At 56.3% G+C, this 22,294-nt stretch overlaps 1 long non-coding RNA gene across 1 annotated transcript; it reads right to left on the bottom strand.

The window, feature by feature from the left end:
- Positions 1 to 14,350: 14,350 nt before the first annotated feature.
- Positions 14,351 to 17,799, bottom strand: LOC129481848 (uncharacterized). Its single transcript, XR_008657535.1, has 2 exons — positions 17,634 to 17,799; positions 14,351 to 14,644 (listed from the first exon to the last, which is right to left on the bottom strand). It is a non-coding gene; the product is annotated as an uncharacterized lncRNA (long non-coding RNA).
- Positions 17,800 to 22,294: the final 4,495 nt, after the last annotated feature.

Genomic DNA, 22,294 nt, shown 5'->3' with positions numbered 1-22,294 from the left:
GCTGGAACATTCCACACATTCCTTCCCCCGACAGGGCAGGGTTCCTGGGCTGAGGCTGGGGCAGGTGTGCTGGGCCTGGAGCTCTCCCTAAGGTCTCCAGCTGATGTGGGCTCCTGGGATCTGCACCGTCTCCCCTGGGCCACCCTCGCTGGGCTCATCCTAAAGGAGCCTCCTCCGCCCGCCCCTCCTCCCTCCCAACCTGCAGGTGCCTCACCTATAGCTCCTTCTTTCAGCCTCCCCACCCACCGGCACCCACCATGAGCTGAGCCTGCTGTGAGGAGGGGGGCAGCCCCACGACCCCACACAGGTGGGGCTCAGCAGCTTCCAGTGAGAAACCCATGCAAACTGCCTGGGGAGTTCCCACAGCGATGGGAGAAGGCACCGTCCTGCCCAGGGGGCTGAGAAGGCTGAGCCTTGAATGAATGGCAGTGAGCAGACATCAGTGGAGGTGGACAGGACACTGAGGACAGAGTCATCCTCCCAGGGAGCCAGACATGAGGGGTGCGGGGGAGTGGGAGGGAGGTGAGGGGGTGGGGGTGGGAGGGAGGTGAGGGGGATGGGGGCAGGAGGGAGGTGAGGGGGGTGGGAGGGGGTGAGGGGGTGGGGGTGGGCAGGAGGTGAGGGGGGTGGGAGGGGGTGAGGGGGTGGGGGTGGGCAGGAGGTGAGGGGGGTGGGAGGGGGTGAGGGGGTGGGGGTGGGAGGGAGGTGAGGGGGGTGGGAGGGGGTGGGGGGTGGGGGTGGGAGGGAGGTGAGGGGGGTGGGAGGGGGTGAGGGGGTGGGGGTGGGAGGGAGGTGAGGAGGGTGGGAGGGAGGTGAGGGGGGTGGGAGGGAGGGGTGGGGGTGGGAGGGTGAGGGGGTGGGAGCGGGAGGGAGGTGAGGGGGTGGGAGGGAGGGGGGTGGGAGGAAGGTGAGGGGGTGGGGGCAGGAGAGAGGTGACAGGGCAGGAGGGAGGTGAGGGGGTGGGGGCGGGAGGGAGGTGATGGGTTGGGGGTGGGAGGGAGGTGAGGGGGTAGGGTGGGGTGAGGGATGTGGAGGGGTCTCCTGGGCTCTGGCCTGAGCTAGGAAGGGGCAGGGCTGGGTCAGGAAGCTGGGTCTGCGCGCTGTGGTGCATCCTGGGTGACGGTGGGACGCTGGAGGAGGAAGAGTTCCCGCATTTGCGTCTGGGTTGGGACTGTCTAGGCGAAAGCTCAGTGTGAACTGTCGGCTGTGTTCCCAGTGTCCGAGGCCCCCAGGGGCTGGGTGAGTCCCGAGGGGGATGTAGGCCAAGCACAGTTGGGCACTGAACCCCCAGACTCCCCTTGTTGACCACCCAGCCAGGAATCCCCAGGGCAGAAGGTGGGGTCTGCTCACCCATGGGGCAGGCCGTCTGGGGGTGTCTGACACCTGGGCCTCTGGCCAGCAGGATGTGGACTGAAGTGGCCGCTGGGTGGGGCTGAGTGCAGAGGGCAGTGCCCATCCACAGTGTGGCCGTGCGCCCCATGGAATGCAGGCCCAAAGCGGGGAAAGGACCCCCCTCAACACCTGAGGCCAGCAGGTCCCATTCCAGCTGCCACCCGGACTCAGCCTGAGGCCTCCGCACCTGCACTGGCTTAACGCGGATCCCCAGCCACCACGGCGCCATAGCGCCCGATTCCCATCCTGGTGCCCCCGCTTCCGGCTCACTCACATCCCAGAGAGTCAGTGCCAGCAGGGCAGGGGACAGATCACGTGGGGCTCCTGGGGGATGAACAGTCGTGGGAGGCGGGGCTGCAAGGAGCCTGTGCGGAGGGACCTCGACACCCATCGCCCACGACACCCGTCCACACCTGTGGCCCAGCCACCTACACCCCAGCAAGTCCCACTGGCCTGTTCCAGTGGGGAAACCTGCACACCCCCCTTAGCTGCAGGACACTGGTGCCCAAGCTTGTGGGAGGCCTGAGCTGTGGGCAGAGTGGGGAGGGTGGGAGCCAGTGGTTCCTTGGAGAGCTTCCTCTCCCCAACCCCCACAAAAGGTGGCAATACCTGATCCCCAGGAGAAGGTGCTTCCCTCTGCTGCCCGGCCTCACTTTCCCACCCTGGGATTCCCGAGCAGCCTCAGTGGGCAGCAGACTCTGGGCTGGGCCCCCGTGAGGGGTGGGACTGCTGTGCCTGCATCCCAGGAGCAAGGTGCACGGTGCACCCGGGGGTGTCTCTGATCTGGTTCTCCCTGGCTCCACGGGCAATGGTCCCAGTGGGCTGTGGTCCCTCCATGGGCTGTGGTTCTGTGGGCTGTGGTTTCGTGGGCTGTGGTCCCTGTGGGCTGTGCTGTGGCTCTCATCTGCCCTCGGAGGGGCCTGGCTGGACCGCTGTCTCCTCTGACCCTGCACTTGTCTGTGTCTCAGCCTTGGCTGCCGCTCCCCTGCCATGCGGGCTCGTCCCACGCGGCCCCTGTCTTGAAGACATCTTCACATGGGATTGGCAAGGCCCCGGGAGGCTCTGGGCCCTCGTATCAGGGTTGGGGGGTTAAACAGCCCCCCGGGAGGCTCCGGGCCCTTGTATCGGGGTTGGGGGGTTAACCAGCCCCCCAGGAGGCTCTGGGCTCACTCTGTTTCTAACTGAGTCAGAGCCAAGATTAGAGAAGGCTGAAACCACCCCTACAGCCCAGGGCCCTGGCGCCTTTGCCAGCTGTTTCTAATCACTCTGTAGTGTCAGCCACATGGTATTGCCCCAGGATCCCCGAAGCCAAGTCAGCCTTCACTGTGGAGGAGCAGGGCGGCCTTGAAAGGAGCTCTGTCCTCCATGGGGCCTCGGCCAGGAAGGCACAAAGGGGCTTTGTCCCCAGCCCAAGCCTGGAAGACCCTCCTCCAGCTGTGGCCCTCGGGACCGTCTGGCCGGCTCGTCCTTGGGGGTTGCGTCTCCCCAGGCTGCAGCATGGGCCCCAGTCAGCCGCTGAGGTGCAGAGGATGAGAAATTCCACAGAAAAACGTGTACGGACACCTTGGGGAAGCTTCCGGAAGAATGCACGCAGAAGCCTCGCCACACGCCCGGGCTGGGACTCGGGTCCAGTTCCCAGCTCCTGCCCCCACAGCATCCTCCAATGTCCCTCAAAGCACTGAAACATGAGCGCATGGGCCGTGGGGACACACTGTCGGAGGTCACCGCCTCACCCGGTGCCCGGTGTCTGCCCTGGCCCATACGGTCCCATCGATCTGCCCCAGACGTGCTGCAGCCATGTGTTCGGGGCCCCGGGTCCCCCTAACTCCCGGCCTTGGCTTCCCCCGATACCACCCACGCTGATCATCTCTTAGTCACCCTGACAATGCCCACTGCTCACGGGTCAGCCCCACGCTCTGTGGCTGGGTGTGGACGCCCCCACTAGCCCTTCCTGATACCTCTGCCCCCTCTTTTCTCCTCTCTCCCTCCTGCCCCACCCCTGGCTGCAGTTGACTCTAACATTCCACCTGCATTCACCCCGGCACAGCGCACAGGCTGCATTGCTACCTCTGGGCTTTGCTGCCTGGTGAGGTGTGGGCATCCTTCAAAGCCCAGTTCCCCAATCACCTCTTCCAGGAAGCCTCCCCTGACTGCCTGGGTGGCAATGACTCCTCCCCTTCTGTGTGCAATGGAAACAGGTGGCCTGAGGAGTCAAACGGTGCAAACCCTGCCCCACTCTATTTGGGAAGCACCTGCTGTGTGGCAGGCGCTGCGCTTGGTGCTGGGGACAGACCATGGGGGAGAAACACACAGAACCTGCCCTGCTCTCAAGGAACAGGCCCTGGAGGCGGCCGGGGGCAGAGACCCAAGGCAGAGACCCACACAGTGGCATAATGACAGTGCTTATGGTAGGGATGTGGCTGCATGGCAGGTCAGTGAGGGGATGTTCAGGTGACACCGGGGGCACGGAGACCCAGGGCAGAGTGGAGGGACAGAGGGGACGCTGGGCAGGTGTCCCGAGGCTGAGGTGGAGCCACGGGAAGGAGGAGGCTGCCGGGCAGAGGCGCAGAGAGCTTTGCAGGTGCCGGCGGAGACCAGCAGGCCCTGCGAGGCCTGGGGTGTGTCCTCAGCTGGGAGGGCCGTAGAAGGATTTGGGCCTGCAGATGCTGGTGCAGACTGGGGGCCTGGGGTGTGAGAGTCCAGGTGGGGCTGCTGCCAACACCCGGGGGAGTGGGCCTGGGCCTGGTGGACCAGGAGCTGGCACAGTGCTCAGGTGCTTGGAGGCTGCGTGCCACGCTGGGGACCTGGAGGTGTGTGAGGAGGTGTCTGTTGCGCCTGGGGCTGCTGCCTGCAGGGCTGGGTGTGCAGCAGTGCGGGGCAATGAGGTGGGCGGGTGCTGGGACGGTGGGCGTTCCCTTTGTGCCGTCAGGGGAGGTGTTGATGCCAAGCTGCCATTTGAGTTTGGCTCTAAGGGTGTCTGGGCAGGGGACACACAGGGGATCCCTTGACCCACAGGACGGAGTGAGTTCCCAGGGACCCAGGGTGGCTTGGCCTGAGAACCTCGGCACCAAGTCTCAGCCTCTCCATCTGTGAAATGGAGACGTCACTGGACTTGCAGGCTGTCCATGAGGGTGATGCAATCAGAAAGGGTGGAGTTCCTGAACGCCCCGGGGTCAGGGGTCTCACAGCAGGAGCTTAGCTGGTGTCAGCATCTCCTGGACCCGTCCTCAGCTCCAAGCGCCCGGCCCTGCCACCCGTGTCCAAGTCTGCACTGTGCCCACGAGGCCCTCAAGGCCGCAGACAGCCCCACACGTCTCAGACGCCGCCCGGGCACAGTTCTTGTGTGAGGTGGGCGCTCCTTCTAGGGAAGGAGTAGTAACTCTTGAGTGGTCGGGTAGTTGCCATGGAAAGGGGCGGTAACGCCCAGGTATTGCCATGGCAACCGTAAACTGACATGGCGCACTGGAGGGCGTCTCATGGAAAGCTACCTCTTCCCCTGCCCTGTGTTAGCTAGGCCTCAATGTGGTCCAGTATCTGAGCCCTGCCTCCTGCCTCAGATGTTCCCGTCTGTCACCCCATTACCAGGGCGGCACTCCGAGTCCCTTCCAGCCATCACTGTCCTGGCATCGCCACGGTGGACACTGCCACACAGGTGCTTGCGTGTACCCAGGTCCTTACCTCTCTGGGATAAACCAGGCACGTGGCAGCCGCCCCATTTTCCATCCGCCAGCGGTGGAGGAGTCGCCCAGGCTTGCAGGAAAAGATCTCTCATGCCAGCCGCAGAGCATCCGATTCACGTTTTCTCGGGGCTGCCGGCACAAACGCCACATGCTGGGCAGCTTCCTCAGCAGACCGTTTTCTCTCTGTCCTGGAGGCTGGATGTCCCAGGTCCCGGTGTGGCAGGTCCGGTTCCTCCCGAGGCCTCCCTTTGGCTTGTGGGTGGCGTTCTCCTCCCTGGGTCCTCGCAGGGCCACCCCCCGTGTGTCTGTGTCCTCCCCTCCCCTTATAAGGACCCCAGGCAGACTGGATCGGGGCCTGCCCTAAGGACTGAATTTTACCTTAATCACCTCTTTAAAAGCTGTCTCCAAATACAGTCACCTTCTGGGGTCCTGGCTGTTAGGGATTTGATGCATGGATTTGGGGGACACCGCTCAGCCCGTAACAGCCCCCACCCTCTGCCTGCCTTTACCGTGGGGCCGAGCCCAGCCCGGCAGGAGTCCCCTGGCTTGATGTCTGCTGTGGCCACGGTGACCCTCAGGCTGCTCCAGCCACACCTGTGCTTGTCTCTGCCTGGCCCTGGGGCTTCACCTCCTGAGGGGGTGGAGAGAGAGAGACCTGTCCCTCCCAGCTCTCCTGGCCTTGCCCACAGCAGAGCCCAGAGGGACATCCTCCGCCATGGGCCTGGGCTCAGGTGTGCTGCACGTTCTCCGGCCCCTCCTCCAGGTGCGCTGCTCACGGCACACGTCTCCACGTCCCGGCACCCCGGGCCTCCCTGGGCTCCGTGGCCCTGGAGAGTGCCCCTTTCTCAGCAAGTACTGTGGGAAGAGCCCGGTCCATCTGGGGCCAGACGAGCAGGGCGGAGTGAGCAGGTCCCCCTGCGGTGGAGATTCACGATCTCCACCCCACCCAGCAGCCACCCCAGGCCGCAGTCTGCTGACTGTCCCCAGCTCACACTTCTCACCAGGCGACATGGTGTCCTGGCCGGGCACCTGCCCAGGGTCCCACCCGCAGAGGAACCTGCGTCTTCCAGGTTGGTTCCGGGCTCCTGGACGGGTCACGCGCTGTTGACATGCAGTTGTTGTAGCTTTTTCCTTGTGGGTGGGAGCGATGCTCTTCCCACCTCCACCTGGAATTCTGCCCGGGTTGGGTGCGGCGTCCTCACCCGCCTTCCCTTGGAGAATTCACTGCTCTGGACAGACGCCTGGCCCAGGATTTCAAAGGTGCATCTGTCACGGACTGGGCCCCCAGAGGGGACGTCTTTTTGCCGTTTTGTTTTCTGACCGGAGGGTTTTTGGAAGTTGCCCTCCCACCCACCGGGTTGCTGGCAGCCCAGCCGTGCTGTTTTCAGTGGACCCTTTTGCAAATGTCTTCACAGGCTCCTGGGAAGCTGAGCTGAACAGTGACCTCAGCCTTGAGCAATCCCGAGGATGTGTTTGCTGAGGAAATCATTAAACAGGGAGATGAGAGCATTCAACCCCCCACATGCCAGGCTCTGCGGGAGGCTGCTTGTCCCTGTGGCCTCGGGCCAGGTGCCCCAGCGTTTGCTGCCCTTGGTAGACACTTGTCTGGCCTGAGCCCTCAGGCACCATACACCGACAGGGTTAGGGCAGCCAGGGTCAGCCCAGGCCCCTGGGAGAGCTGAGTGGAGGGGCCACTGGCCAAGCACAGAGGGTGCAGGGTGCCCAGGACCAGGTGTCACCTGATGGTCACCTGGGGGGACCTGCTCACTCCACCCTGCTGCCCTGCTCACTTCTCGGGGGCCCAGCCAGGCCGGGGACCAGGGCCTCAGGGTGGAGCAGAGTCAGGGCCCAGGGCCTCAGGGTGGAGGGTGGTCAGGACTTAGGGCCTCAGGGTGAGTGGTCAGGGCTCAGGGCCTGAGGATGGAGGGGTCAGGCCTCAGGGCACCGGACAGCTGACTGGCTTCTTCACAACCGTTTTCCTTCTTTTCACTCAACATAACCGCTGGGAGGTCTCCACAGAAGGGGGCTCCGCAAACCCTGCCTGGTGTCCTCTGTCTCAGCCCCAGGGGAAAGGACTCTCACGGGACGGAGAGTCCTTTGGGTGAAACTGGGCAGGGGGTGCTGGCCAAGGTGGGGAGGGGGTGGACTCCCATCAGGTCAGGAGCTCCGAGGTGGGGCCTCTGCTAGGGTGGAGGGTCTCAAGATGGGGAGGGAGGAGTCGTGGGAAAGGGGAGGGGAGGTGCAGCCGCTCCAGGAGCCTGAGGGGCCTTCGGGATGGAGCCGCTGGACATTGGCGAGAGGCTTCCATCCACAGCACAGCCCCGCATGGGGGCAGAGGACGGGAAGGGACCCACGGCAGCCCCGAACCACCTCAGACTTTTGGAAAATGAACTGGAAAGAAACAAGACTTCTTTTGAAAAGAAGAATGTCCTTTTTTATTTTAACTTTTTGTCATCGATATTTTTTGCATTACTCCTGGTTTTGAAAAGAATTGCATTAAAATATTGCTTTTCTGATGAGTTTTTGGAACACCCACCTGCTCCCTGCTTTAATTTTGCCCTGGAGATGAGCACCTCATTCTAGTCTGGGCTGTGCATCTTTGGAAGGAATGCTGAGAACCCCGGTTCCCACTGTCCCCATGGGCCATACCCCGTGAGCCAGCGGGACCAGCTCGGAAGGCAGAAGGTCAGCCCGGGGTCAGCTTCAGCCTTGGCGGGGGCAGCCGCTCAGCACAGGTGGCCCAGGGAGGCCAGGCTGGCTAAGAGCAGGGCCAGGACCACCCAGACTGGGAGGCCCACAGCCCACCAAGGGGTTGCCCTGTGGGAAGGCACGGGGAATGGGTCTGGCCCTCTCAGCACGCTGTGGAGTGTGGCAGAGGGCGGGGGTTGTGTCCTGGAAGGAGGAGGCTGAGCCTCCAGAGAGCTGAGTTGGGCTGGAAGATTGGGGGAATGCTGTGTGTACGGGGCCCAGCAGTGACAAGCAGTGACTGTGGTTTTAGCCAACAGTGGGCAGCGAGGGAGGGGACACACATGGCGGATAGGGTGGGGGGTGGCCCCCGCAGGACATCGGCAGGGACCTAAGTGAAGGAGGAAGCGCTGATAGGCCAGGCATCCACCGTCGGGCTCCAACTATCCAGAGAGTGGGCAAGGGGAGGGCAGGGGGCAGGGGCTGAGAGCAGGCAGCGGGAGGGCGAGGGAAGGGGCTGAGAGCGGGCAAAGGGAGGGTGGGGGGAAGGGGCTGAGAGCGGGGAGGGGGAGAGCAGGGGCAGGGGCTGCTGCCTCCTGGAAGCGTTTCATGTTGTCCTTGAACTATTTACAGTGAGGATTATTTATAAAACCCAAATCGCTTTAAAGCCATTTCCAGGTTTTACATGAACACAAATCTATTTGAAAAAAGAAAATAATAAAATAAACATTTAAAAATCTTTCTTAGAATTCCCTAAATTTCAGGGCCGTGTGTGTGCCCATGTGTGGTATTTGTGTGTGTGCATCTGTGCATCTGTGTCAGTGTGTCTGTGTGTGTGAGTCTGTGTGTTTGTGAGTCTGTGTGTCTGTATCTGTGTGTCGGTGTGTCTGTGTCTGTGTGGCTGTGTGTGTGTCTGTCACTGTGTATGTGTCTATGTGTTGGTGCATCTATGTGTCTGCGTGTCTGTGCATCTGTGTGTCTGTGTGTCAGTGTGTCTGTGTGTGTGTCTCAGTGTGTTCGTATCTGTGTGTTGGTGCATCTGTGTGTCTGTGTGTGCGTCTATGTGTCTGTGTGCTTACGTGTCTGTCACTGTGTGCGTCCGTGTGTCTGTGCATCCGTGTGTCTCTGTATATGTGTGTCTGTGTCAGTGTGTCTGTGTGTGTGTGTCAGTGTGTCTGTATCTGTGTGTTGGTGCATCTGTATGTCTGTGTATGTGTGTCAATGTGTCTGTGTGCTTATGTGTCTGTCACAGGTTCAAAATTGTCTGTGTATGTGTGTCAATGTGTCTGTGCATCCGTGTGTCTGTGCATCTGTGTGTCTGTGCATCTGTGTGTCTGTGCATATGTGTCTGTGTACGCACACAGCTGATCCTCTGACACCCGGGAGACACAGTGGGGATTCTGGGTCCGGCAGGCTCCCTCCTCTGCGTCTCTCAAGCCTCCCACAACCCCCTTAGCGTCCACCCATGCTGTAAGAGGAGACTGTCTGGAGTCCCAGGTGTTTCAGAGACTGGAAACCAGCCCACGGGGCCCTGGAGGAACAAAAACCAGTTCCCAGCCAGTGCATGCACACCTGAGATGCACCCTCAGCCACTGGCTTCTGCCACTGCTTTACTGGGTCAGCCATGAGTGGGGCTGAGGAGCCCGCCCTCCCATCAACATGTTGCTATCTGGAGAGCACTGACAGACGTGGGCCATTCCTCTCCGTGGCGGGTGCCCCCGTCTTCCTGTCTACATGAGTCCAGGGGCTCTGCGGTGCATGGGAGCAGCCAGGAGGGGTGGCTCAGCAGGACTAAGATGAGAGACTATCACCAACCGGGCGCATTCTCACCAACAGGGGGTTCCCTTCCGTCCCCGCATCTTCCCTCACCACCAAGCCCCGTGCAGAGCCCAGACTCCACAAAGGCCCATCAGTCATCACTGTCCACACATGCATCCGACACGTAAGGTGGTGGCGGGGACGAGGCTCAGACAAAGACACCCCAGGGTCAGCCAGGCCGGCCTGTCCCACCTGAGCTGGGCTGAGACACCAATGTCACCCCTCTTGAACCCCCAAAGCTTGCTCTCTGGCCGACAGCTGGCTTTTGAGCCAGAAGCCTGGTGACCCTGTTAGGATCTGGCAGAACTGCCAGGGTGGCTCCCAACTCACCCGCTTCCCGCCCTGAGGTCCTCTCCTCCCTCCCCACCCTCTGGCTACACGGACTCTCCATCCTGGAACACCGGGCACGCACCTGACTCGCCTTTGCCTCGCCGTTCCCTCTGCCTGCAATGCTGTTCCGCCGACCACGCAGGCCTCCCTCGCTCCTGGCCTCCTCCAGTCTTTTCTCGGGGTCTTCTCAGCGAGGCCCCCCTGACAACCCTGTTCACGTTCCTAACCAGCACCCAGCAGCCTGTCTCATTGTCTCTTACTGGAATGTGTGTTTGCACGGCAGGGATTTTCCCCCTGCTTTGTGGTGATGGGTCCCCAGCATCTGGAACTGCTTCCAATGCAAAGGGGCTCGGAAACCTTCAGTGTGGGGGTGAGTGAGTGAGGCAGGCGGCGGCCGGCGCGGGGAAGACAGTTAGGGCTGTTCTTACGTGATGGCTTTTAAAGATGCCATCTTTTCAACCAAGAAATTCTACTTCTAGGCCCCTGCCCTGGAGAAACAATGAACTGGCGGGGAAGAGTTTGATCATTTCAAATGCTCGGCCACGGTTTCTGTGACCTGTGGGTCTGGTTCCTTCATGGACGGAGCGGATGTCAGCGGCCTTTGACTGGAGAAGGTCATGGGTCTTGCAGGCTTCAAAAGCTTCTTGGTTTATGTTGTGCCAAGAAAGCCGTGGCTGGGAACGGTTCCCTCCCTCGGTGTCTGCCTGTGGGGGCTCCCGGGCGTTTCTGCACAGCCTCACCCTGCACTGCGCTGGCCTCAGAGCCAGGCCTTCATCTAACCAAGTCCCCACCTCCCGCTGTCTTCACTAGTGCTGTTCTTTATCTACCTTTGGGTTCCTTTTAGTATTTTCCCCTTAATTTTCAAATGATGTGTCTGGTTGACTGGATGTGAACGTTTGTTGATTTCTAGGTAAATGCATCTGGTCTTCCTGGTATGGCTGAGTCCCACAGGTGCAGTGTGGGGCACCCACGTGCCTTCCCTGGAGTGAGGAGTCCAAGCGCTCCTCCCTGTCTCTGCTCACAATGGGGGCCATGCTCCCCCGTGCCCTTCCCAGCAGAGATGGGGCCTCCAGGGCTCCACTCCCACTCCCCAGCCCCTTCAGTGTGGACACATCTCACCGTTACCCCGGTATCCGTTCACAGTCACTGAGACTTGGCCGGCAGCTCTGCTGCCTTTGCGTTGGGTTTGTCAACACTCTGTTCTGTGTCCCGTGCCAGCCAAGAGGCCTGTGGGGTGGCTAGTGGGGGGAAGCTTGGCCTGCAGGTGAAGGCAGGGCCGGGGGCCCATCTGGGCAGTCCGTGGTGCCTGCCTATCACCCTTGTGTTTCCGGCCATCGGGTGTCAGGGTCCCACTGGGCCTTCAGCTGCCTGTGCTACCTGGGCCTGTGCCCCTCCCCCGGCCTGTGTTTTCCCAAACGTACCCCATGGAGAGGAGCTGGGTCCTCACAGGTTCAAAATTGTCCTATAACCCTGGGGGGGTTACGGTGTGTGCGAGGGATGGAAACCAGACTCTGAGGTAGACGTAGATGTGTGTGTGAGGAGTGTCAGCCCCCGCCCTGGAGGGCGAGGAGGGGAGTCCAGGGAGGCCCCACCCCTGGCCTGGGGAGATGGGTCTCAGTGAAGAGCCAGGGCCACACTGGCCTCACAGGCAGGCCCAGTCCTGGTGGATCTGTCCAGGCCGCACCTTTCTTCCCCTCCATCCAGGGTGCACCAGGCTTCTCCCCTCACAGACCACCCAGCCGGAAGCCCAGGCTCCCAGGTCACCAAACGGGGCTTCGGGGCCTCCTAGGCGCCACGGGGTGCTGGGGGTGAAATGTGGCTCTACCAGGCAGCCGTCAAAGAAACAGGTGTAACTGCATCCCCAGCGTGGAGAGGAGGCTGGCTTGGGCCAGCAGGGTCCCAGAGAGAGCCCAGGGTCCGGGAAGCAGAGCAACCTCAGGCAGCCCCAGGAGGATATTGATGGAGGGACCATTGGCAACAGTGGGGCAGGGAGTAGGGAGAAAGCGAGCCCATGGCTGGAGCGCGCCAGGAGGGTGAGGTGAGGGCGGGGCCCCGGGGCCTCAGTGCAGGGAGACAGGCTGCCTGTGCACCTGCCAAGAAGGAGCCCCCCCGCCCGATCTTGGACTGCCAATACCCAAGGCCAAACCCACCCTCCCCAGCCTGTGCCAGCCCCAAGGTCAGCCTGGGCAAAGTGCGGTGGGGAGGGGTGCCCAGGGCACCTGGAGGGGCAAGAGGGGGACACCTGCCCTACGGTACACAGTCCCTGCTTCCCCTGTGTGCTCCCCACCAGCCTGCAGGGAGCATGGAGTCGCTTTCACTTCATCAGGATCCTGGAGCACCTCTTCCTGCTGCCTCGAGTGGCCCACAGTTTCCACAATGCCTCTCCGGTTTGGAGCTCTTGAGCTGGGTTGTAAGCCACCAGCGTTCATCTCCCCTCCCCTGCCTCAGGCCCTTCAAATACCAAAATAACGGGCAGGAGTGGGAGCTTCAGCCAAGGCCCCTGCGCACTTGGTTCACACTGAAATCTGGAACACGGCATCTTGGTTTCAAGGAAAACTGCCCTGGGTGCCACGGCGCAGCCTGCCCACCCTTCAGTCACAGAGCACAGAAGATTCTGTGATTTCCACACCTGGGAAGAGAAAAGAAAAACCTCCCAGGTACTTTAAAGTTCCAGAAAAATGAGAAATGCTTGGCCACAGGTACACCTACAAACCCTGCTGTCTGCACAAACCTTGCTGCAGAAGTCACAGGAAGACTCTAACGAGGAAAGAAGGAAGTGCTGGCCCCTCCTCTCTGGGAGACTGTAGGAGAATGAAGGAACCCTAGCCGGCAGCTGTTGAGCTCATGGTCCGCTGATGACATTGCCTGGGGTGGGAGGGAAGCCCAGCCAGCCCAGCCAGCCCAGGCAGCCATGGGCCAGCCATGGATCTCAGAGGGAGAACAGAGGCCTCCCGCCACCAGCAGCACTAGTGTGCCAGCCACGTGCCTGGACCTGGCCCCTGCAGCCCTGGGGAGGCTCTCAGATGACAGTGGCTCCAGAGGCATCCAACTGCAGCCTCGTGAGAGCCCTGTGCCCCAGCACCCAGCTAAGCTGTGCTGGATTTCCTGGCTCAGAGGAACTGTGAGGATAAGGAAGGTTTATTGTAGGTTATTGTGAGCCATTAAACTTGGGATGCTTTGTTAGGACACAATGGATAGCAAATACTCCACTGACTGGTCAGGAGCCCCCAAACTGGGGAGAAAGTCTCACAGGGAGCCTGTGCTCACAGGGATGGAGTCAGCCTCACACACAGACACATTTTGTTGTGGGCTGAATGGTGTCCCCTCCCCCCAAAAAAGGACGCACTGAAGCCCTACACCCCCATACCTGTGTGTGTGACCCTACTTGGAAATAAGGTCTTTGCAGATTTAATCACGTTAAATTGAGTTCATTAGGATGGGCTGTAATCCAATGTGACTGTGCCATCACCAAAAGGGGAAATGTGGACACAGACACAGACCCACAAGGAGGAGGCCACATGAAGATGGAGGCAGAGACGGGAGTGATGCACAGGCCAGGGGACACTGGGGGCTGCTGGGAGCTGGGAGAGGCAGGAGGGGTCCTCCCCAGAGCCTCTGGAGGGGGCGCGGCCCCACCCACACCTTGATCTGGGACTTTTGGCTCCAGATCTGTGAGAGAACCCCTGTTCTTAGCCATCAGGTTTGTGAACAGTGTTGCAGCAGCCCCAGAAAACGAATGCAGATTTCTGCACCTTTTAAGAGCAAAGACAGATTGGGCGTGGTGGCTCACGCTTGTAATCCCAGCACTTTGGGAGGCCAAGGCAGGTGGATCACCCGAGGTCAAGAGTTCAAGACCAGCCTGGCCAACATGGCGAAACCCCGTCTGTACTAAAAATACAAACAATAGCTGGGCGTGGTGGCAGGTGCCTGTGTGCCTGTAATCCCAGCTACTTGGGAGGCTGAGGCAGGAGAACCACTTGAACCCAGGAGACGGAAGTTGCAGTGAGCCAAAATTGCACCATTGCACTCCAGCTTGGGCAACAGGAGCAAAACTCCATCTCAAAAAAAAAGAAAAGAAAAGACAATCAAAGCCCAGCTCAAGTGAGCAGCATTTGTACTGAATCAATCGGCCTCTGTTTAGTACTATTAATTAGACAAGAAAAAAGGAGGTTGTCTTTGTGTACCACTGGGGGTTTGCAGTTTTTAGATAATAAGTTTATTTTAAGTAACTATGATTTTCGTTTTCTTTCAGTGTTCAGGTAGCCACAGTTGACCATGGGGACCGCTTGAACTGGCACCACCTCCCGTCTGCACCCAAGTCCCCACCAGCCTGTCCCTCTGACGGCTCTGGGCTGGGTGTGGCAGGGACAGGGCAGAAGTGAGACTTTGACCTGGTGGGTGCACACGCATAGGTGTAAATCTAGCTCCAACATCTTACATGAGAATGATTTGAATTCAAATTCTTTAAAGGCCCACCCTGGAGTTTTATCCCTCCTGTTAATAATTTCATGACCAATACAGTTCTTTGTTTAGCTGAGTGTTTCAATCCCGGTGAGCATCATTTCATGTGTGTGGTGTTGTCAACAGCCACAGGTGAATCTAAAATAATATCACAGGGTCTTGTGACGGTGCTGGCAACCTCTCCGCTCATACTGGCCCGCGTGCCTCAGGACGGGAGTCATGGCGCAAGCTTGCAGGTGGTCGTTCCTGGGAGTGTGGTTTTAAGGCAATAAAGGTCTCTGAGAAGAGAAAAAAAGGTGTCTTTATATTCAGAATAGTCAGGAACGGTGCTGGTGTTTACATCTAATGTGAAGTGACCAACACAGGGAAGAAACGGACACGCTCAGGTCGAGGGAATTTGTCTTTAACATACTTTTTTAAATAACCCACAATTTGGTGTTGAATTCTAATTTTTATTTATTTATTTTTTGAAAGACACTCATGTATTTATTTATTTGAGACGGAGTCTCACTCTGTCACCCAGGCTGGAGTGCAGTGGTGCGATCTCGGCTCACTGCAAGCTCCGCCTCCCGGGTTCACGCCATTCTCCTGCCTCAGCCTCCCGAGTAGCTGGGACTACAGGCACCCGCCACCACGCCCGGCTAATTTTTTGTATTTTTAGTAGAGATGGGGTTTCACCGTGTTAGCCAGGATGGTCTCGATCTCCTGACCTCATGATCTGCCCGCCTCGGCCTCCCAAAGTGTTGGGATTACAGGCGTGAGCCACTGCGTCCGGCCAGGTATTTATTTCTTAATGCCCTATTCCTACGAAGTGCAGAGGCCATTTGAGAATGTCAGAAACTATAATGAAATAAGATCAAAATACAATAGCTTTCCACATTGATATTATTAGAGATGCTTGCCCTTAAATTTCACCCTGCAGCTCAGGTTCAGGAGCAATTTTATAGGCCTTTATAATGTTATGATATAATCAATGCTTCTATAAAATCCCGTTTATGAACGACAACAAGGGAGCCATCGTGTGTGTCAGAGTCATTCACAAAATGTTTAATGAGCTGTATTAGGTAATGACATGACCCAACAGGCGATTTCCAAAACGCCTCGTCTTTCAAAAACCATATGAAAATCTCCCAATCGGACATTTAAAATGATTCATATTATTATTAGGAAAAGCGTATCAGATGTATTGAAGAAGAAGCATGGTTTGGCTCCTTTTTAAACATTTTAATTAGTGGACTTCGTTACTTAGAGCAATGTTAGGTTTACAGAAAAACTGAGTATCAGGTCCAGGGAGCCCCAGTGCCTCGGCTCCTCTGCAGCTGACATCCTGCTTCCTGTGCTGCGTTTGTTACAATTATCAGTCACATGAACACACAGCTCACATTAGGGCTCATTCCTTGTGTCAAACATTTTATGGGTTTTGACAAGTGCATCATGACATGGATCCACTAGTTCTGGTCCCTTTTATCAGGTTAAAAATAAAACGGGGCCTTGCAGAGATTTAAAGGTGGCAGTAATCACCTTTGTTATATTTTTCGTTCTGAAAATATTAGCCTTGGAAGGAAATGTTTTAACAACTAGCCACTGTTCTGTGTCTGGGCACATGTCCATAGTGAGCGTATTCTCTTATCTGCTTCGTGATTGGGCACATGTCCATAGCAAGCGTATTCTCTTATCTGCTTCATGCTGTTGCCAATTTACAGACCAGTTGCTCAGAAGCTGTGATTTTTCTTCTGAGCATAAGCTTATCCTCAAAATGGAAACTTTAATTCAAAATACAGTTTGGTCTCATAGGAACATTGTAGTCTTGCTGGCTGGCATTCACATGGAGACCGATGACAGTGCCTCTTTCCTCTGCACACATCCATCCACCCACCCATCCGTCCATCCATCCATCCATCCACCCATCCATCCACCCACCCACCCACCCACCCAACCATCCATCCATCCATCCATCCACCCATCCATCCACCCACCCACCCACCCAACCATCCATCCATCCATCCATCCATCCATCCATCCATCCATCCACCCACCCACCCACCCACCCACCCAACCATCCATCCATCCATCCATCCATCCATCCATCCATCCACCCATCCACCCACCCATCCACCCATCCATCCACCCACCCACCCATCCATCCATTCATCTATTTATCCATCCATCCATCCATCCATCCATCCATCCCTCCGTTTGCTCATTTCCACCCAGGAATCCATCATCTCTCAAACTAAGGTTTCGACATCATTCCCTCCTTTCAGAAAGTGCAAACCAAAGCCAACACTGGCTCACACATGCCACGTGGGAGTTAGAGTGAGAGCATTTTTCAGATCCTTGTTCTCTTCTGGCCCCACCTCCCACAGTTTCTGGAAGTCCCAGGACAGGGAAAAGGAGAGAAAGGTGGAAAGGAAATTATTGAGTGTGGCTCTTCCCTCTCCTCAGAGGAAATTGTTCACCTGCCACCCTCGGGAATTTAATTTTCAGTGTTAAAACTTGACATTTTATAGTAGTATGTGTACCACAGTTATAAAATGGGCAAACTTGTCTAAATGAAGATAGCTACATTGTTATGACATTCTCCCCCAGAGAATCACAAGCTCTGAGATACACTTGTGAACATTACTTATGCAGAAATTCTCTTAAACCGGGATTCTTTCTCTCAGTTTACCTTAGGCTAACACAGAAACATATTTTGACACAGAAAGAATTTTTTATCTTCATTGCTCAAGTCACCTGGAGGCAGCTCCTGCCTGGGGTGGATGCCTCCGACCCCTGGGAATGACCCTGGCAGCCACCGCTGTGCCCCCCACAGAAGGAGGCTCGTGCCTGGTCCAGCTTTCCCACCCGGGGTCTCTGTGGCTGGCTCCCCCCAGCTCGGGGCAGAAGCCTAATTCAGGGTTGTTCTGCTCAGTTGATCCAGTCGGACACTAGGGTTTGCCTAGGGGCCTGGCCTGCCAGCAGCACAGGTGAGGGGACGCAGGCTTGGCCACAAGCACCCCCGCTGACCTTCCCTACAGACCTGGCACATTTAATCTTCTTCTTTGAGGAGGGGAAGAGGATGCATTCAGAAATGCCTTTGCCAATGAGGCCCTCAGGAGCTTGTACTGGAATCACTCAAAATTCCCAAGTAGCCTGAGTGTCCTAATTCATTTCTGTGTACATCTGCCTAATTCTCAATCCACGTCTAAGATTAGAATGAACATTTGAATTAGCCATTCTGGACAACACGCACACGCACTATACCATGCATTTAGATCTCTGCACCTTGTTCGTGTCAGCACAAACGCAGCCCCTCTCTTTTCAAAAGCCCAGTTTGTTTTCCAGCAGGCGTGCGCTTTCATTAAACTTTCCCTCCTGTGGGTTCCGGCAGATTTCCCAACGCAAGCACAGCGGGAACTGCATTGTGTTTGTAGAAAATCCAAAATAATCTCTAGGTGAGTGTTAGGATGAAAAATGAATTTAGTGTTGGTACAGGTTTTTGTTTGTTGTACTTTTTGTTGGGGAGGGTGATAAAAATGTTCCAAAATTGATTGCGATGATGGTTGTGCAATTCTGTGAATTTCCTAACAAGCACTGAACTCTACACTTTAAATAGGTGAACTGTATGGTATGTGAATTATATTTTAATAAAGCTGTTATTTTTAAAAAGTAAATTTAGCAACAACACTGGATACAAGCTAAATATACAGAAATTAATTGTCTTTATACAGACCAGCAACTAATAATTAGAGAATGAGAATTTTTAAATGATACCATTTTAGTAGTATCAAAATCCATCAACCACCTAGTAATTGTTCTAGGAAAATATTCCAAAAACAGCAAAACATTTACTAAGGTACATTAAAGAAGATTTAAATAGCCCAGGCATGTGGGTTCACGCCTGTAATCCCAGCACTCTAGGAGTCCTAGGTGGGCGGATCACCTGAAGTCAGGAGTTCGTGACCAGCCTGGCCAACATGGTGAAACCCCATCTCTACTAAAAATACAAAAATTAGCCAGGCATGGAGGTGTGCGCCTGTAATCCCAGATACTTGGGAGGCTGAGGCAGGAGAATCGCTTGAACCTGGGAGGTGGAGGTTGCAGTGAGCGGAGATCTCACCACAGCACTCCAGCCTGAGTGGCAGAAAAAAAAGAAAAAAAAAGATTTAAATAAAGGAAGGGATATGATATGTTTATGGATTAAAAGCAAGTTAAAAACAAGTTAACAAACACAACAATTGATCTATAAATTCCATGTAATCCCCATTAAAATCCAGGCCGAAGTGTGTGAGTGTGTGTGTTGGGGGTGGGGGGGTTGCCAAGCTAAAGTTTACATGGGAATGGACAGGGCAAGAATAGCGAGACGACCTTGAAGACGACCAAAGCGAGGTACTCGGCCCACAGGTGCCAATGCCCACCACAAAGCTACAGGAGTCCGGACGAGGCCACACAGTGGTCAGTGAAGTGGAATGGAAGGTCCAGAAACAGACACACACGGGACGCTTGTTTCACAACAGATTCAGGATTGCAGATCAAGGGAACAGGAAGACCTCTTTGCTAGTGGTGCCAGCTCAGTTGCAGATCCATACAGAATGCAGGAAGCTGGGGCCCCACGTGCTCCCACATGTAGTCTGCAGATGCAAACACGGAGGCTGAAACAAACACGTCTGGAAGAAATCATGGGGGAGCATCTTCCCTGCTGTGCCCAGGATCCGTGGGTGGGCAAGACAGGGTCCCTGTCTGGATGGGGTTTAATTGGGGGTGCGGAGGGGATGCAGAACCAAAAAAAAACAAGCAAGCGAGTGAAACAGGGAGCTCGGAAGTGGGCGCTCCCACAGGCCGAGGTGGGGAACGCTGGCAGGCACGTGTGTATGCAAGGACACCGAATGTCGATCTGCAGAGCAAAGCTGGGCAACAGCAATCACGTTAACCAATAGACATTGGCTTATCCAGGCAATGGGATTATATGCAGCTGTTAAAATAAAGGTCTATCTGGCCAGGTGTGGTGGCTCACGCCTGTAATCCCAGCACTTTGGGAGACCAAGGCGGGCGGATTACAAGGTCAGAAGTTCGAGACCAGCCTGACCTGGTTTAGTAGAAAGCCTGTCTCTACTAAAAATACAAAAATTAGCTGGGCATGGTGAGATATGCCTTTAGTCACAGCTACTCGGGAGGCTGAGGCAGGAAAATCGCTTGAACCCGGGAGGTGGAGGTTGCGGTGAGCCGAGATCACGCCACTGCACTCCAGTCTGGGTGACAGAGTGAGACTCAGTCTCAAAAATAAATAAATAAAACAAAAATGAATAAAATAAAGGTCCAAATGAGTTTGGAATGTGGAAGGAACCACACCTGGAGTGGCCCTGGGTGTATCCATGTGAATGTGACAGGATGTGCACGTTCCACACAGTGCCGCAGAGGGTGGAAAGGCAGCGTGGTGTAGCAGCCAGTGGCCGGTCCCATCCGTGAACCCAGCCTTGGTTCAGCACTCCACGGTGGGGTTTTCTGCCCCTGCTACCACTCGGAGGACAGAAGGAGTTGGATGAAGTGCCAGGACTGTGATGAGGAGGACTCTGACCTGTGCTCATGGAAACATGCATCTGCTCCACAGTCAGACAGAGCCTGTGGCAGAGGCCGCGGAGGCTTTTCTGGTGGCCACGGACTGTCCTGTGGAATTCCAGCTCATCGTTGGTCAATCGGATGAAGTTTGACTTTAGAGGTGGATGAGACAAGTTGGGCTCTACCCAGAGCAAACTAAAGCTGCTCCTGGTCAACAAACACCAGCTCAGCTGGTCCAACCAATGCCTCTGGGCCCCGGGCACACAGCTGCAGGGAGGCCGGGTGAGGAGACTCTGTCCCTGGCATTCCACCTGCCCCGTGGGAGTGAGAGCACAGGCATCGCTCACGGCGCTGCAGGCCATGTGCACTGCTCCTCCCTTGATGGGCCCTCTAGGCTGTGCCCACATTGCCCAAGCTCCGCTCGGCCTCATCCTTGATTTCAGGCCTCTGTGACTTACCCTTGGGGCCCAGCATAGCACAGACACTATGTTTAAATAGGAGAGCATAGAAAAGCCGAGTCCCTGCAAGGGACAACTGGCTTGAGAGGACAGTTAGGGTCTCAGGCGAGACGGCCTCCAACCGCCTTCAGAGCAGGTAGGTGCCTATCAGCAGGGCCACGTGGTGGTTTCACAGTGCCTTGGCCCCCAGTGCCGAACCTGCCCCCTTGCCAGAAAGCCGAGCTAAGCCAAGCAGCTGTGGTTGACGGTTTTGCCTCAGGAATCGTGTGCGTAATTCAGTGACAAAACAAAGCAGGCACAAGGAAGACTCAGACAGGGAAGTCCCTGAAGATGGGAGACAAGTGACCAACAGACAGAATTTCATGTCCTATTGGTGGCCTAACCGCTTGGAGAAGGATTCCAACTGGATTTTAAACACAAGGAATTGGTTAGACATCCCTGGCAGGGTGTGTCACAGGATAAGAGGAGCCACACAGAAATAGCGGGCTGCGGTCTCTAATTGGGTTGCTGATAATAATATTTAATAATATTTGTATTCCCTTTTTTTTGGCTGTTGTTGTTGTGTTTTTGTTTTTGAGACAGAGCCTCACTCTGTCACCCAGGCTGCAGTGCAGCAGCACAATCTCAGCTCACTGCAGTCTCCGCCTCCCAGGTTCAAGCCATTCTCGTGCCTCAGCCTCCCCAAAAGCTGGGATTACAGGCGCCCGCCACCACGCCTGGCTAATTTGTGTATTTTTAGTGGAGACAGGGTTTCACCATGTTGGCCAGGCAAGTCTCAAACTCCTGACCTCGTGTGATCCACCCGCCTCAGCCTCCCAAAGTGCTGGCATTACAGGCGTGAGCCACCGTGCCAGGCCTGTTGGTTTGTTTTTGAGACAGGGTCTCACTCTGTCGCTGAGACTGCAGTGCAGTGGTGCAATCACAGCTTACTGCGACCTGCAACTCCCAGGTTCAAGAGATCCTCCTGCCTCAGTCTTCCAAATAAATGGAACTACATGTGTGCACCACCATGCCCAGCTAATTTTTCATTTTTTTGTAGAGATGGGGTCTCACTATGTTGCCCAGGCTGGTCTCCAACTTCTGGGCTCAAGTGATCCTCCTGCCTCGGCCTCCCAAAGTGTTGGGGTTACTACAAGTGTGAGTCACTGCACTTGGCCATAATATTGGTATTCTTATTTTAAACTAGAATATATAGAGTTTCAAATACAGCAAATGAAGACAAAACATGTTAATACCATCAGGAACCAGGATTTTCGGGGTTAGAGAAAAAAGCGTACAAGTATAAAGTCAAAGAAGTTGAAGAAACTCTCCAGTTTGAATGGGAGGCAGCCGTGTAAGCTCTTGAACTCACACCATATGTTTCTTTCATACACATACGTTTTTTCCTGCTGTGTCATCTGGAATTGCCCAGAAGCAAAGGCGACTCGGGAACCACAGTTGCCAGCACCCAGGCTGGCTCTGAGCACCTCTCCCCACTCACCTGAACCAGGACTCTGGGAAGTGACTGAGCGCAGGCTGGGCAGGGGCACAGGGAGCTGCCGGAAGCCCAGGAGGCACCAGCAAGTGCAGTGTCACCCGGCACCCCCCCCCCCGGTCGAGAAGGCAGCCCCCAGCTTGAAGGGCTCCCAGCGCCAGCTGGGGCACTACAGGCATCGAACAGACTAATGGTAGTGATGGTAGAAAACATCAAATGTTTAAAACTCCGTGAATTTATCAAACCACTTTCAAAACCTCCTGTCCTTCTCGGATGCTGTTAGGGCACCAAGCCATGATGCTGCTAATGGGCAAATAGGGGGAGGAAGCAAGCACGTGTCCCGGCTTTCCTGCGGGAACTTTCTCACCCAGCCGAGCGGCACACGGGAGAAAGCTCTTTCCAGAGGGTCTCCAGTGAGTAAACGCAGAAGGAGTGATGGGATCCGAAGATCGTCATTT

This window comes from Symphalangus syndactylus, chromosome 5 (assembly GCF_028878055.3).
Source record: "Symphalangus syndactylus isolate Jambi chromosome 5, NHGRI_mSymSyn1-v2.1_pri, whole genome shotgun sequence".
Lineage (NCBI taxonomy): Eukaryota > Metazoa > Chordata > Mammalia > Primates > Hylobatidae > Symphalangus > Symphalangus syndactylus.
This window is presented reverse-complemented; position numbering and strand designations above follow the sequence as displayed.